This window comes from Delphinapterus leucas, chromosome 17 (assembly GCF_059928025.1).
Source record: "Delphinapterus leucas isolate spDelLeu-1000000601 "Yukka" chromosome 17, BTC_Dleu_Yukka2, whole genome shotgun sequence".
NCBI classification, from domain to species: Eukaryota; Metazoa; Chordata; class Mammalia; order Artiodactyla; family Monodontidae; genus Delphinapterus; species Delphinapterus leucas.
The window spans coordinates 41,162,753-41,179,744 of NC_143145.1; the positions used below are offsets into that span (position 1 = coordinate 41,162,753).

The 16,992-nt window shown below is 38.1% G+C and overlaps 1 pseudogene; it reads right to left on the reverse strand.

The window, feature by feature from the left end:
* Positions 1-665: 665 nt before the first annotated feature.
* Positions 666-2,898, reverse strand: LOC111180291 (heat shock cognate 71 kDa protein pseudogene; annotated as a pseudogene).
* Between the last annotated feature and the right edge of the window lie 14,094 nt (positions 2,899-16,992).

Here is a 16,992-nt window from a genome sequence, read left to right on the forward strand (position 1 = left end):
GTGTCTTCTTTCTATCTTGGGGGATCTAGGGCCATTTACTTGGCCTCCTGGAGTCTCAGTTTCCTCATCTACAAAATCTTGAACATCTCATGGGGTGGCTGTGGAGCATACAAAAGCTTACTGAGTGGTGGTCATGAGCTTGGGGAATGAACCCCTTTTCTTTTCACAAGAAAGCTTCCTGTCCTGTCCTGTCCTCTTCTCTCCCATTCCATCCCATCCCTCTTCCTTCTCCTACTTTCCTTCTCCTTCACCTGGCCATACTTAATAGTCTTGGAGAAGGGGCTGGCCACACCAGAAAGATCAACTCATGGTTTAGGGTGGGGACTTTGGGTGATATGGTATCAGTGGACCTAGAGATTGACTTTATCCATGTGGGCAATCAATCAATCAATCAATCAATCAACTATGCTTATGTAATGAAGCCTCAATACAGTTCTGGACACAGAGGTTCAGCTGAGCTTCCAGGGGTGGCAACACTCAGTGAGTATTGTCACACAGCAATACTGGGACCTCCTGAGGACAATGGAGATGCCACAATTGGGACTCTCCTAGACTCTGCCCTATGCATCTCTTCTTTTGGCTGATTTTAATGTATTCTTTCCCTGTAGTAAATGCAACTGTGGATATAATAGCTTTCATTGAGCTTGTGAGTCTTTTTTTTTATGGTGCCCATTTTAAATACAGTTTTATTTAAGACATTGCATTTTCCATTTACAATACAGTGCTTGTAAAGTGCAATGTTATTTCCTTTCCCTGTGCACACATTCCATGTTCAAGTATCAAGAATGTCCAGTTTACTACAGCAGCTCAACTTTAAAACTGCCATGGAATTTGCTACAAATTTGGGTCCTTTAATGTTGTGTGGAACAATGCTAAACCTGTGCTAGGCTGGCTTAATCAACCTCTTCAATGGTGGGCCCAGAGGAGGCACCACCAGGCAGTGGAGCTCCACTACCAGGGAAGCCCCCGGGCATTCCTCCTGGCACTCCTCCTGGCATGCCTCCTGCGCTCTGGTACAGCTTGGTAATGATGGGGTTGCAGACTTTCTCCAGCTCCTTCTGCTGATGTTCAAATTCTTCCTTCTCTGCAGTCTGGTTCTTATCAAGTCAGTTGATTATTTCATTACACTTATCAAGAATCTTCTGTTTGTCCTCATCATTAATCTTGCCTTGAAGTTTCTCATCCACAACAGTAGCTTTCATGCTGAAAGCATAGGATTCAAGAGAATTCTTCGAAGACACCTTATCCCGGTGCTTCTCATCTTCAGCTTTATACTTCTCTGCTTCCTGAACCATACGTTCAATGTCTTCTTTGCTCAAACGGCCCTTGTCATTAGTGATGGCAATCCTGTTCTCTTTTCCTGTGTTCTTATCCACAGCAGAGACATTGAGGATGACACTGGCATCAATATCAAAAGTGACTTCAATCTGAGGAACACCACGGGGGGCAGGAGGTAAGCCTGTGAGTTCAAACTCGCCAAGCAGGTTGTTATCCTTGGTCATGGCGCGCTCACCTTCATAAACCTGAATGAGTACACCGGGCTGGTTGTCCGAGTAGGTTGTGAAGGTCTGCGTCTGCTTGGTGGGAATGGTGGTGTTGCGCTTGATGAGGACAGTCATGACTCCACCAGCAGTTTCAATTCCAAGGGAAAGAGGAGTGACATCCAACAGCAGCGAGTCTTGAACATTTTCAGATTTGTCTCCAGATAGAATGGCTGCCTGGAGAGCTGCTCCATAAGCAACAGCCTCACCAGGGTTGATGCTCTTATTCAGTTCTTTCCCATTGAAGAAATCCTGTAGAAGTTTCTGAATCTTGGGGATGCGGGTTGAACCACCCACCAGGACAATATCATGGATCTGAGACTTGTCTAGCCTGGCATCCCTAAGGGCTTTCTCCACAGGGTCCAGTATGCCACGGAACAGGTCAGCATTCAGTTCTTCAAATCAGGCACGGGTAATTAAGATGTAGAAGTCGATTCCTTCACAGAGGGAATCAATCTCAATACTGGCCTGGGTGTTGGAAGAGAGAGTGTGCTTAGCACGCTTACAAGCAGTACGAAGGCGACGGACAGCCCTCTTGTTCTCACTGATGTCCTTCTCGTGCTTGCGCTTGAATTCTGCAATAAGATGGTTGACCATCCAGTTGTCAAAGTCTTCTCCACGTAAGTGGGTATCTCCAGCTGTAGATTTGACCTCAAAGATTCCATTCTCAATAGTGAGGATTGACACATCAAAAGTGCCACCACCTAAATCAAAGATCAGCACATTTCTTTCTGCTCCAACATTTTTGTCTAAGCCATAGGCAATAGCAGCAGCAGTTGGTTCGTTGATTCTAAGTACATTGAGCCCAGCAATAGTTCCAGCATCTTTGGTAGCCTGACGCTGAGAATCATTAAAGTAAGCGGGTACTGTGACAATAGCATTGGTAACAGTCCTCCCAAGGTAGGCTTCTGCTATTTCCTTCATCTTTGTCAAAACCATGGATGACACCTCCTCTGGATAAAAACCTTTTGTCTCTCTCTTGTATTCTTCTTGAACTTTAGGCCTGCCTGCATCATTCACCACCATGAAGGGCCAATGCTTCATATCAGACTGGACAACAGCATCATCAAATCTTTGTCCAATAAGGGGTTTGGCATCAAACACCGTGTTGGTGGGATTCATTGCAACTTGATTGTTTGCAGCATCACCGATCAATCGTTCGGTATCAGTAAAGGCGACATAGCTAGGTGTAGTTCGGTTCCCCTGATCATTGGCAATTATTTCCACCTTTCCGTGCTGGAAGACACCCACACAAGAATAGGTGGTGCCAAGATCAATGCCAACTGCAGGTCCCTTAGACATGGTTGCTGGAGCGCAGGCCCGGGTCCACTGGAGGAGAAAACAGCAACCTATAGAGCTGCCGTCGCGTTCAGCGAGCCGTGAGTCTTTCTAGTGAATTATGGAATCTGAGGATGGTTTTGGGAAACCCTCAAACTTAGTTGTTTTCACAAATGAGGATGATCTTCTCTCTAACTTTGTAGTTGGACCTTAACTCCTTGCCTTTGGAGTCAAAAGCCTTATTTAGCATTGGCAGTTGGGAGGAGTGTGCCCTTACCTTACAGTTTAGCTAACTCCAGGTACCATCCCCACTATTTATTACTTCTTCCTCAAAATTCTGAAAAAACCTTGTATCATCTTTGTCATCTTTGGTGATTTTGGGAATGGAAGAAAGAAAAGAAATATTTGTCAGGTACTTATTTGTTCTGAGCTGTGGGTGAAATGCCATTGAAATGGTGCAGTTTAACTTCCTTCAGGGAGATATAAAGAAAAGTTTGCCCTTGTTACTTGTATGGTTAATTCGCTCCACAAATGCTTGTGTCCAGGCATTGTTCTAAATGCTTTATGTGTATTAACTCATTTGATATAATGACCGTTGAGTCATTATATGACTCAAAAGACTTTATTATTATTATTTCCATCATCACACAAGTGAGCAAACTGGGGCCACGGCAATGAAATAACCTGCATAAGCTCCCACAGCCAACAAATGATTGAGCCAGGCAGAAACCCAGGCTCCAGAACTGTAGCCCCTTTGTTATTGAGGCTGTGGATTAAAACTCTCGAGTCTTAGATTAAAAGACGCCAAGTCTAGTGGGGAAGACAGACTCATAAGCAAACAATAATATTATCATTCAAGTTCTACAATAGAGTGCAGAAGTGGGAGGAACAAATCTGAGTTGCTTCAACTGGAAAATTGAGATAGATTTTACTTAGCCCTCTTCCTTGTGCTTCAGAACCAGTCCACCTCCACATCTGTCAATTCTGCCCTCTACCTCACCCCAAATTATCTGGAAGCAATTCTTTGTTGCGAATATCTTTTCCCAGACTGTAACTTGTCCTTTAACTTTGTCTGTGATGTCTTTTGTTAGACAGAAGTCTGAAAATTTAATTTAAAATATTTTTATATCACCCTACTACAAGTAATAAAGACATTATATTTTCTTCCAAAAATAAAAAAAAAATTGCTCTTCACATTTAGGTGTTAGGTACACCATTTGTTAGATCTTGAATTTACTTTTGTGCACTGCATGTGCTAAGAATACCGTTTTATATTTTTTCCCCTTATAACATTGGCTCAGCTCCAATGATCTGCAATCCATGTATTTATGGTCTATTTCTGGGTTTTCTATTCTGGTCCTTTGGTGTGTCCATTTTCACAGCAAAAAACACACTTAATTCACAAACATAATTTTACAACAACAAATTTAACACAAAATTAATAAATAAATGTAATTTTATAATAATATAGATATAATAAAAATATCATAAATATAACTTTATGTTAAAGCTTTATATTAGATAGAACAAATGTTCCTATCTTGCTCTTAAAAATTGTCTTGGTTATTCTGGTCCTTTTCCTTGAGAGAGGACAGCTTAAGAAATGTATCAACATATCAGAGACTCACACACATCCACACATACACAAATGTGTTGAATCTTGATCGATGTTCCATTGATTTTACAGATTAACTATTTGGGAGATTTATAATTTTACAATATTGGATCTTCCTGTCTTTGAACATGGTATTCCACTTATTTCAGGCTTCCTTAATGTTTTCCAATAGTTTTCTAATTTTCTCCATATAGTTTGTGTACACCATTTTTTTGACTTTTTTTCTGTAGGTAACTTATTGTTATCTTAAAGTTACCTCTGTACACCGTATGTTTTTTGACTAATGTTTACTAACAGTTAGATATTGGTATAAAGAAATGCAATTGATTTTTATATGTCATTCTATATCTAGCTCCCTTACTCAGCTCTCTTATTAAATCTGATAACTTGCTTATCAATTGCTTTGAGTTTTAAATATAAATGTTTTCTGTGAATTATGGTTATCTTATTTTTGTTTTTCTAATCCCTATGCTTCTTATTTCTTTTTAGTTTCTTATTGCTTTGGTTAAGACCTCCAGTGCAAAATCAAAGAGAAGCAGATGTAAAGGGTGCCATGATTTCCTCCTGCTGGTGTTACACCTTGTACAATCCCCTCTCCTTGAGTGTAGGTGGGACCTGGCACTTGCTTCTAGACAATAGAATCTGGCAAAGGCACTTGCTTCTAGACAATAGAATCTGCCACTCCCATGATTAAGTAAAACAAAAAAAGTAAAAAGTTAACTAAATTAACTTAATTAAGTTAATTATTTTAGTTAATTGATATAGTAGTTAATTTTAGTCAATTAAAAAGTTCTTGTGGAGAATTTAAAATTAAAAAATTCTCCTTGTGAGTTTGAAGACATAAGCTGCCATGTTGTTGTGAGATGGTCACATAGGAAGGAATTGCAGGTGGCCTATAGGAGTTGAGACTGTACCTAGCCAGTAAGAAAATGGAACCTCAGCCACACAACTGTAAAAATATGTAATCTCACTTCTTTGTAGTGTGTAATTCTTTTTATTTATTATTGGATTAAATTTGTTAATATTTCATTGAAAATTTTTGCATCATATTTATGAGGGCTGTAGTTTTCCTTCCTTGTAATGTCTTTGTCTGGTTTTGGTATTAGGGTAATACCTGCTTCATAGAATGAATTAGGAAGTATTCCTTCTGCTTCTATTCTCTGAAAGAGATTTAGTATAATTTCCTCCATAAATGTTTGGCAGAATTCACTAGAAAATATATCTGGGCATGGTACTTTCAGTTTGGGAAGGTTATTAATTATTGGTTCAATTTTTTTAATGGATATAGGCCTGTTCAGTCTGTTTTCCCTTGTGTGAGTTTTAGATTGTGTCTTTTAAGGAATTGGTCCACTTCATCTAGGTTATCTAATTTCTGGAGATAGAGTAGTTAATAGTATTTATTTATTATTATTTAATTTCCGTGGGATCTGTAGTGATGTCTCCTCTTACATTTCTGTTATTAGTAATTTGTGTCTTCTCTCTTTTTCCTTCCTTAGTCTGGCTAGAGGTTTATCAAAGAACTATTGACCTTTACAAAGAACATTTTTTGTTTTCATTTATTGTGTCTCTACTTTTAATAATTATTAAGTAGTAGTTTCTTTCATTCTTTCTAAATCAGTCTTGAACTTCTTTTAAAAGCCCAAACTTAGTGTGAATTTAGCACTTGTGTTTTTGTTGTCAAACATATGCAGAAGCCTGCCTGCAATTTATACTCATATAGTTCTCATGTGCACAAATGATTCAGTGGTCACATTATGTATTTAAATACTCATCTCCTAATCCCTAAGGCATTGACTTCACTTAAAGTTGCTATAATATCTAATTAATCTTTGTAATATCCTCCGTTTTGAGCTCAAATAATTTTTTTTTCTGGCTAAGAGCCAGTTTAAGAGATGTGACCAAAATGTACCTTGTCATAAGCAGGGGTGTCTAAAATACTTGTCATGTTTTCAATAATGGACTTAGCACACAAAATGATCATCTCTGCCACGTCACTTTTTAAGACTTGAGAGAAAATATTAGGAGTATGCTGTCTGCTGTCCAGCACCTGATTATTGAACTAATAACATTCCAAGTATGTCATTTATCACAGAAGTAATTTTTAAAAAAACTTTATATGCTACTGAGTTCCCTGAAATCTACTATATAATTGAGTATCTTAATTTTTCCTCCCAGAAAGAGCCCTTAGAGATTATTTAATTCAATCCCCTCCTTTTATGTTTAAGGAAATAGTGTTAGAGGAATAAATGATGTGCTCCAGACCATAGAGGTGAAGCCTGGTTAGGTTTCCCTCGCCCTAAGCTCTGCTCATTAAGGAGCCCTGAATAAGTCTTAACTGTGACTAACCTGTCCCCATGCATGTTGCTTTACCTGAAGGAAGTGTGGGTTTCCAGGGTTAGCTGCTGGTATGCACGCTTGTAATCAGTGCATAGGAGTAGCTGCTGCCATAGAGCATGTGCCACATACAGCCTGTCCTTCTTCATAAGAAAAGTTCTTGGAACTGAACTCCTATGTTCCAACTTGATTCTCAAATACTTGCAATTTTGCAATACTGGTTGATAGGACCACTGAACTTTGTTCCTAGAAGATTCGAGTTCTTCAAAAGGAATTTCATCCAGGCCAACATGTTCATCATATTGTCTGATGTTTTTAATAATGGGTGATAAAGACCTTTTCTAAGTGAAATCTCAGCTTGACCTGAGATTTTGGTATTGTCTGGTTTGCCTGGTTTTGGTATTAGGGTAATACCTGCTTCATAGAACCAGACAAAACCTGTCTCAATGCCCTGTCTCAATGCCCCGTCTCATTGTCATTTGAGACAATGCCCTGTCTCAAATCATATTTCATGCTGCAATGCTAATGTGGGCACATGTACCACATCTGCAATTTTGCTGGATCCTATAGAGAGTCTAAAACCGATACAGCCCTGCTCATCTTCTCTTTCATTTAACAACCAGAACTGAAGAGTCTGGCAAAAGAAGAACTCCTTTAAGATCTTCCCTTGCCAGTCATCTTTGTCCTCTTGTTCTGGGTCTTGTACGTAGGAACTTTTTGGACAAAGAACCACAGACCAACAAATTTCAGAAGGCATTTTCCTGATGTGATTCCTGGGCATGCTCTGATAACTTACCCCAAACACTTATTGGGCAATGGGGCTCAGCTCCTGAGTTCTAGTCCTGTAATTGAAAAAACCAAACTTCTGTTGTGTCCCACATGTTGCTGTGGCTGTCCTTTTTTTTTTTTTTTTTTTTTTGGTACGCGGGTCTCTCACTGTTGTGGCCTCTCACGTTGAGGAGCACAGGCTCCGGACGCGCAGGCTCAGCGGCCATGGCTCACGGGCCCAGCCGCTCCGCGGCATGCAGGATCTTCCCAGACCGGGGCACGAACCCATGTCCCTTGCATCGGCAGGTGGACTCTCAACCACTGTGCCACCAGGGAAGCCCTGTGGCTGTTCATTTTTATAGAATAACTGCTCCTCAATGCCTAATTTCATGGTTTCCTCTGCTGTAAATAACCACAGAGGAGAAGAATCTAAAGCAAATACAGTAAGGCTGCTTGTTTTGACCAAATAGACAATTAATTAATTCCACCTGCTAGAAGTTGCAGTCAACATCTGCAGCAAGAGCAGCATCTTCTGGATGAACAGAAGAAATGAAAAAAGTGGGGAATGGGTCTGAGATCTTGGTGCATAGGCTTCATGGCTGTGTATCCAGAGACTGATATTTATTTCCAGGTGTACGTAAGAAACTCTCAGACAATAAGAGCTAAACAGCACTCGTGTATGGGCGAGTAGGAGGAAAGCTTTAATTACATCTATCTTCAAATGCAAGATGGAGATGGAAATCTCAGCACCTGGTATATTTCAGAAAGCGTGAGACGAATGGCCACCTCCATTGTGTTCATGTGTATGCCTTTCAAGAGAACCACATTTCCAGCAGGAGTTCCTGTGAACATGAAAGAATCCGCAGGAGAGGATTCCTTTCCCATAGCATGTGTGCATGTGAGTGACATTGAACTTGAATTGAGAATGGAGGCTGAAAAGGCAAGACAACAAGATCGAGGAGGAGCTATGCCAAAGCTGGATATGGCTGACTGTTTATGACAGTGAGATCGCCACTCCCCCTCCACACTGCCTTCATTAGCCTCTACTAATTGTAGATGCATCTCCTGGGAGAAATTTCTCTTTTTTATTTATAATTCCAATTGATTGAGAGACTGAACGCATACACACATGCACACACACAGCATCTCCTCTCATTACAGAGAAGCTCATTCTCATGGCCTCCACCTTTGGGGCAGGGACGGTGATGCCTCAGCTTCCTGGTGAACCTTACTCATGCTGTGTGGTGGCCTTGTGCTCTGTCCCTGTGGAGCAGCTGCTGCGTAGCAGTGCATAATTCTTGGGGCCGTGACTTGTTTTTCTTTCATTTATTTTACTTCCTATATTCTTCCTTAAATGAAGAAAAAAATCTTGGCATATGGCCTATCTTAAAAAAAAGCTGTTCTGGTTTCCATTTCTAAGAGAATTTTGGCAGTAAAAGTCACAGTGCTGGATATTTTACTGCATGTATCAATCAAACACTGTGCATATGGAAACAGTCCTATCTAGATAAACCCTCAGAGCAATCACTGTTCACAAGAAGCCATTTTGGAAAAAGGATTTTCTAACCCCAAGTGTAGCAAAAAATAAACCTATAAGGAATGGGAAAGAGGAATGTTTCAATGACTGAGAGGAATGATACATTTTTCTAGTTCATAAAAATAAAGACGGTCACTCGGTGGCAGTCAGGTTTGATAAATCTTATTTTTAAAATCAGGAATCCACTGTTTGCAAATCCAGACACCAAATTCAAACCATTTTAATAAAAAAAAAAGGGGGATTTATTTTAAACATTCTTGGTTCTCTCAGGGAATTTAAGGAAGAATTGAAGACTCCAGCTATAGAAATGGCCGGGATGCAGATGGGACCCCTTTACAACTGGAACAACCTCTCATGCTGCTGCTTGGCTTTCTCCATGGGGCAGAAACAGTGGCATGAGTTTCCCTCTTCACCAATGAGAAGAGACTGATCTAACCCCTTCTGTCCCAAGTCCAAACGTGCAGTCTGGGACTTGCTGGCACAGTTTGATACGGGTGCTCACCTCAGAACAACCTGCTGTAGCAGGAGAGATGGGACACTTGATGGGCCTCATTGGGATCTGGTGCCCACCTCTGGGTCAGTTGACTGTGGGTGGAAGGTGGGGGTCATACTGCACTTACATGGAAGTTCCCTTGATAGCCCTGTGGATCCAGGAAAGACTGAGCAGAAAATACCATAGGTGTGTACACAGCTCAACACTATTTGGAGAACTGCCTTTTAAGTGCTTGTTTTCCTTACAACTTTGCTGATTATAGGAAAATAATGTTTCCTCAACTTAGCGTGGAATGGAACCCACATTTGTGTTTGTGCCTGGGGGATATTTTTGGCCCTAAGAGGTTAGGCTCACACTCTCCCCAGAGTGAGCTCTGATGGCATTAAATATAGGCCTTAGTAAGAACCAGATACAAATGGATGTTAGCCAACATCATGGCTTGAAGAGTATTGTGTTTCTTCTAATTAAATGTTCTTAGGCAGCAGCTGGGCTGAGAAAATGCTCGAATCAAAGATCAGCATCTTAGAGCATGCTGATTTTCATTGAACTGTGAGCTGGGATTCATTGCCACACACCTCTTCCTGTCACTTGTGAGTTACTGCTCTCTGCTGTTTCCATCTTTATAAAGTGTGGTCAGCATGGCACATTCTCAACACACTCCATTCCCCTTGACTCTATGCAAACAAGGAGGGGCACATTGGTATAAACATTTGAAAGCTTCTCATCCCTAACTTGAAGATTATCAGGGTGACTGGTTAATAATTCCCAATTTGCTTTATTATAGGAACATTCATTAGAACCATCGAAAGCAATGCAATATTCTAATAATGTCAGCAGGAATACTGGCCAAGGTCTTCTATTCTGTAGGAAGAATTTGCATTAACCTAATCACATATAGAATTCTTAAAGATATAGCAAGGTTGGGAAGAAATACGTTGGGAATTCCCAACTACTTCTACTGCCTACATTCACAGGCAATGCAATCACACTTCTGAGGAGGAAGTGGACAATCAGAGGCACGTGAATCAACAAAGGAAAAAAGTCAACAAATACCTTGTGAAAATATTATGTAATATAAGAAATGGTAAATTGTTCATTAAAGATAAAAAGACAAAAATTTGTGTAAGATAAAAACAGTTAACTAAAGGGATCCAAAGTACGTTTTTGAAAGCATCTGTTTTGTGTTCTCAATAAAATTCTCAAAAATGTGTCCTCTATCAAACAAAAGAGGAAAGAAAAGATGATGAGACAATAGACTAAGATGAAAAGAGAGCTGCTTAGGCTGTAGGAAGAGATTTAAAAGGCTCAATGAGATAAAGGTAGTAAAGAAATTTAGATGCTTCATACATTTTTAACTTGATATCATAAATTTAAACAGTTGCAAAGGATCTACTTTATACTGCATTTATGAACGTTGGTATTTCAAAACAAAAATATGCCATCATTATTTAAATTGTGTCCAATGTACTCTAAATGGCTTAATTATTTCTATAATGACCGTTATCTGCTTTAAAAAAATCATTGAACATGCTCATCTTTAACAGGTGAAAATTTAAAGTATTTCCTCCCATTTTCATTTCACTTTTCCTTTCTCTATAGGGTTTATATTAATATAACATAATTTACACATGGATTTTTAAAATCGAACTTCATATTTTCAACACCAGGAATATGAATATATATTTAAATGTAAACATTAAAAATTTTTCTATAACCACAGGCTCTGAAAGTTACACAAATTTTTTTCTAGTTTGAGCTGTCATTAAGTTGTTGGTTTCCAACTGATCAAAATAATATAAATGTATCACACATTTTAACAGTATCATATATGAAGTATCACATATGGAGTATGATTTTATGGGAATGCAGTTCTTAAAGAGATGGTTAAGCCTATTTATCTTTTTGTCAATCAGTTCATATGATCATGGATGACTGTTGCTTATTTTTAGAATGATAAATGATTCAGTATCCATTCCATCTTTATTTGTATAGATGAAAACGAGGAGAACTCTTGTTTGCACAAATAGGAATAAAATAATTTTTGTTATAGCAATGTCATGTATGCTTTCAATCCCTGCTGTCTTATACACTCAAAGTCACATAGCTACCAACCATCAAAACTTATTTGAATTATCTAGGATCTGATAAATCCATAATATCTTCTCATAATTTTGTTGGAGGCAAAAAATCAGAAACCATATGACATGCAACACTATGTGCTACCCAGTAATTCGAGTGCTTTCCTTTATCAACATCTACACCAGTATCTCAAACTGTCCCTTTGTCACCCTGGAGGTTTTTATTTTTTTATTTTATTTTTTTAACATCTTTATTGGGGTATAATTGCTTTACAATGATGTGTTAGTTTCTGCTTTATAACAAAGTGAATCAGTTATACATATACATATGTTCCCATATCTCTTCCCTCTTGCGTCTCCCTCCCTCCCACCCTCCCTATCCCACCCCTCCAGGCAGTCACAAAGCACCGAGCCGATATCCCTGTGCCATGCAGCTGCTTCCCACTAGGTATCTACCTTACGTTTGTTAGTGTATATATGTCCATGCCTCTCTCTCGCCCTGTCACCCTGGAGGTTTTTAAACCCTAGGCCAATGAGCCTGTTTCAGTTACTATTGCTGCATAACTTCCCTCAAACTCAGAGACATAAAACAACCACTTTGTTGTGTTTACAAATTCTGTGGGTAAGGAATTTGATCAATGTGTAGTAAGGTCTTATTTCTCCTCCATGATGTCTGGGTCTTCAGATGAGAAGAACCAAAGGTTTGGATGACTCTAAGGCTTGGGACTGGAATTATCTGGAAGTTCCTTGACTTCTATGTTCAGTGCTGGCCTGGATGACTAAAGGCTGAGCTCCGTTGAAACCATCCATCAGAGGGCTCATATGTAGCCTTTCTATGTGGCTTGGGCTACAACATCATGGCCAGAGCAGTGAGAATTCTTATAGGACTAAGGGCCAGGGCAAGTATTCCAGCAAACAAAACAGAAGCTGCATTGTCTTTTATGACCTAGCCCTGGAAGTCATCCCTTCTGTTGTACTCTATTGGTCAAATAGAGTCATAATCTAGCCCAGATATAAGAGGAGGAGATAAAGACTCCACCTCTCTATGAAAGGAGTGTCGATGAACTTCTAGCCATTTTAAAAAACTGCCACAACACCTTATTAAGATTTGGTTGAGTGAGAGATTTGTTTCTTTCCTAAAGTGGGAGAAAGGCAATTATGAAAAGGAAGAAAAACCTCATGATGTCTTGACAGTATGTCTTTTCCTAGGTAGATCAGTTTTAGGAAAATTTACATGTATAAGCTGAGCATCTGGAAATTGGTTCTGTTAAAGCTATTCTTCCCTCATATATATTGAAAAATCTTTCCATACAACCAGGGTTATATGCACTACTGCAGTTTTGACAAAGCTGATTTGGATGTATTCTAGTATGATTTTTAAATTATGAAAACATCTCACCATGAAATAAACAACAACAACAACACAAAAATTGCTTTAAAATAAAAGGAAAGAAGAAAGAAGCCTGGTATTGAATTTCTGTTTTGCAATACTAAATGCTAGAGGGCACGGGATTTCCCTGGCTGCCCAGTGGTTAAGACTCCATGCTCCAAATGCAGGGGACACAGGTTTGATCCCTGGTCAGGGAACTAAGATCCCGCATGTCACATGGCATGGCCAAACAAAACAAAAGTAGGGGATGGTGAAACACTGAATACAGGACTTAAAAGGAAATGGTTGAGTTTCAAGCATTCTGTACTCAGCAAATTGTCACATAAGAAAGAAATTCCAAGGTAAGAAAGAGCTCAGAAAATAAATCATTTATGTATCTTCCAGAAATAAACACCCACAAACACTAATAGAAGATGTGTTTGAGCTTATTAAGTGAGTATAAGAATAAAATCTCAAGAATGGGGATATCAGGAATGATAGCTTTGGTGGTGGCTGCATAGCTTTTGAATCTTCATGAATCCCCACATAAAAATAGAGTATGTAGATAGAAAAGCAAAATTCATGGAAATAATTTACAGAAAAACTAGGTGACAAGATATCTCCAAAAACCAAATATAAGTGAGTGGTAATAAACCATCATAGCCACAGATTGTATGTTATCTACATCTGTGCTAGAGAGCAGAGGGATCTGTGAGTGAGAGAATGCACAGCCCAAGTCATTCACAGGGAGGCTGTCGGTTGATTTGAGAAAGTAGATAAATTGGGAAGGTTTTTGCCACCATGGTAATGGAGGAGTGGAAGAGGCTTACTGTAAGTCTAAAGTGGGTGAAGCAGGGTATCTCATGTAACCTCAAAAAAGACCCACTAGGACTCCTTTTAGGCTAGGTCTCCACACCAAGGAGAAACTGTAGGGAGGAGAAATGTAGAGGCAATAGAGCCCGGGAGTGTTTAAAAAGTGAGCCACCATATTTTAAAATACTATACAAAAACAATAGAAGAGGTTGTTTCGTGCAGCTAGAAGAGCCCTCTGAACCAAGCTTCCTTCTAAAAGTTCAGAAAAACTAAATTCACATGAAAATAAGCAACAGAAAAGTACTGAGGCCAAATTCCATGCAAAGTTATTATAGGAAAAAAAAGAGATTAAAAAGTAGAATAACATCCCACAGACAAAGAAAGCATGCCAGAGAACCATGTTCAAAAAACAGATAAAACTGTAATGGGTTCTTTCAAAACAAACCAAAAGGATTAAGAAAGTGATACTGGCATGAAAGAATAACATTAATACTAATTAGAAAACCTAAGAAATGAGATGACAGATTCACTAAAGAATTAAAAACATAGGAAAAACATTTTAGAAATGACTAAAGTAGAAGGAAAATAAGAATGAATAAACACAACAAATGTCTAAGGTGAAATAAAACATGAAAAGGAGGAACCATCAAAATCAAGAGGAGGAAAGAGACAATAAAAAGGTTGAGAGAAAATGGCAAATATTGAAGATTGGAAAAGAAGATCCAAAATGCTGATAATAGGTGTCTCTGATGAAGGGAAGGAAAGGAAGAGAAAAATAATGAGGGCTATAATTCAAGGATATTTTGCTGAAATCAAATAATATTTTAAATAACATTTTGCAAGAGTACATTGTATACTTAAGAGGAACGACCAAGATACATTCTAGTAGAATTATTGAACATTTCAGACAAAAAAAAAAAAAGTTCTTTCAGTATCTAGGCAAAAATAGCAAGTAACTTACAAGGGAAATGAAACTAGATTATCATTGGACTTTTTGACACTAACACTTGTGTCAGAAAAAAATGAAGTAACATATTTAAGATAGTCAAAGAAAGAAAATATGAGCCAAGAATTTTATGTCCAAGAAAATTGGCTTTCAAATATAAAGGATACAGAAACTGTTATCAATGTTCAAGAACTCAGGAAATGTTGTTCCCATGAGATTTTACTAAGGAATCTACCAGAAAACAAGCGTCAGACAAGCAATATGTCTAGTGAAACCTTGACATAAAGACTTGTGGTAAATATTAAACATCTATTTACTTGAAGAAATAAGACTAAATGAGGTTTAAAAGGAAGAAATTATAATATGCAATAGCTAAATGAGCTGAAAATACAGATATAATCCAATCATTTAAAAAATGGAGGAGAACACATGCAAACAAAATTTTTAACTGTTTTCAGGAATTATAATTGGTGATGGTAATATTAAGTTGTTATTCTAAGACTGTTGTAAGCGAAGAGTGGATAAAGCAAATGAGTGTGCAATATTTTAATTCTATCATCACTTGTGTCTTTGAGAACTAGGACTCTCAGAGTGGAGTAAAGGAGATACAGATATTATATAGAAGAGGTTAAACAAAAGTCTTGTAGATTTAAATTTAAATTAGAAATACCAGTATGATCTTAAAAAGTATTTTAATATATGTAAAATATATAGATATAATTAAATATAAAATTATTTTATGTATCATGCTAAACAGCATGAAAACTGTCAAAGATTAGTAGAATGTAAAAAAAAACAAACTTTCATAGCTAATTAGAAGAGAATACTACTAGTCAAAATTAGAACATTTTGAGCTTTTTTAAACCACTTTATTGAGATATAATTAGCATAGAAAATTAAGTTTTACTAAAGACAAAAATTGTAATAGATCAAAACCCATCTAATATTTTTAAATCCATGGACTATTTTTTGACAAACCAATTGGTCACCTGCTGAGGATGACAGGGAACAAATTCATTAACTTGAAAACTGGGTGAATAAAAGAAAAGAATCAAGAGTTTTATCCTCTATGAACTGTTTCTTCTGTATGAACTGTATTACAGAGTAATCAAATGGTGGATGAGGGGAAACACCTTCTTATAAAATTTCTTCAGCTAATAAATGAAAACAAAATGTTAGAATTTAATGCTATCATACTTCAGCCTATAATGCTGATCATCAATGGCTATTATCATAAGAGGAGAGAAATCAGACATTACATGCCTCTGATTGTCTTACTAATGGGATGGGATTGAATTTGTCTCTGGATCTCTGCTCACATGCAGGAGACACAAAGGACCGAAAACATGTTGAACTGCTCCATGAGTATGTGATCAGCAAAAACAGGCTATGGGAAACTCTATAGTTTAAAATCTTTTGTTCTTCAACACGTTAATTGTAAGGAAAATAAAGAATGAAGGGGGAAAATGAAGTTTAAAAAGACTTAAAAGACAGATGGTGGACAAGACCAAAGGATGCACACTTGGGTGAGAAAATCCTAAAGTCATGCAAGAAAGTGATTATAAGAAAACTCTGGATGGAGTTATTTTTGAACTGTGACTAGAATGGGACATGTGGAGAGTTTTCTGGGGTATTAGACAAGGTACTGTTTCAATATTTGAGGTTTCTTTTAAACATCTTTATAGGGTATAATTGCTTTACAATTATTTACAATTGCAGGACAGGAATAAAGATGCAGATGTAGACAATAGACTTGAGGACATGAGGGGGGAGGGGAAGCTGAGATGAAGTGAGAGAGTAGCATTGACATGTATACACTATCAAATGTAAAATAGATAGCTAGTGGGAAGCAGCTGCATAGCACAGGGATATCAGCTCAGTGCTTTATGATGACTTAGAGGGGTGGGATAGGGAGGGTGGGAGGGAGACATAAGAGGGAGGGGATATGAGGATATATGTATACATATAGCTAATTCACTTTATTATACAGCTGAAACAATCTTTGAGTCTTAAACGTTGATACTTAGAGATACATAGGCTACTAGAATTTTGTACCTCTTACTCTCCCTTACCTATTTCTTTCCTCCCCCTCCCTCCGTCCCCTCTGGCAATCACCTGTGCATTCTCTGTATCTATAACTCTCTTTCTGTTTTGTTATGTTTGTTCATTTGTTTTGTTTCTTTAGATGACACATATAAGTGAAATCATGTGGTATTTGTC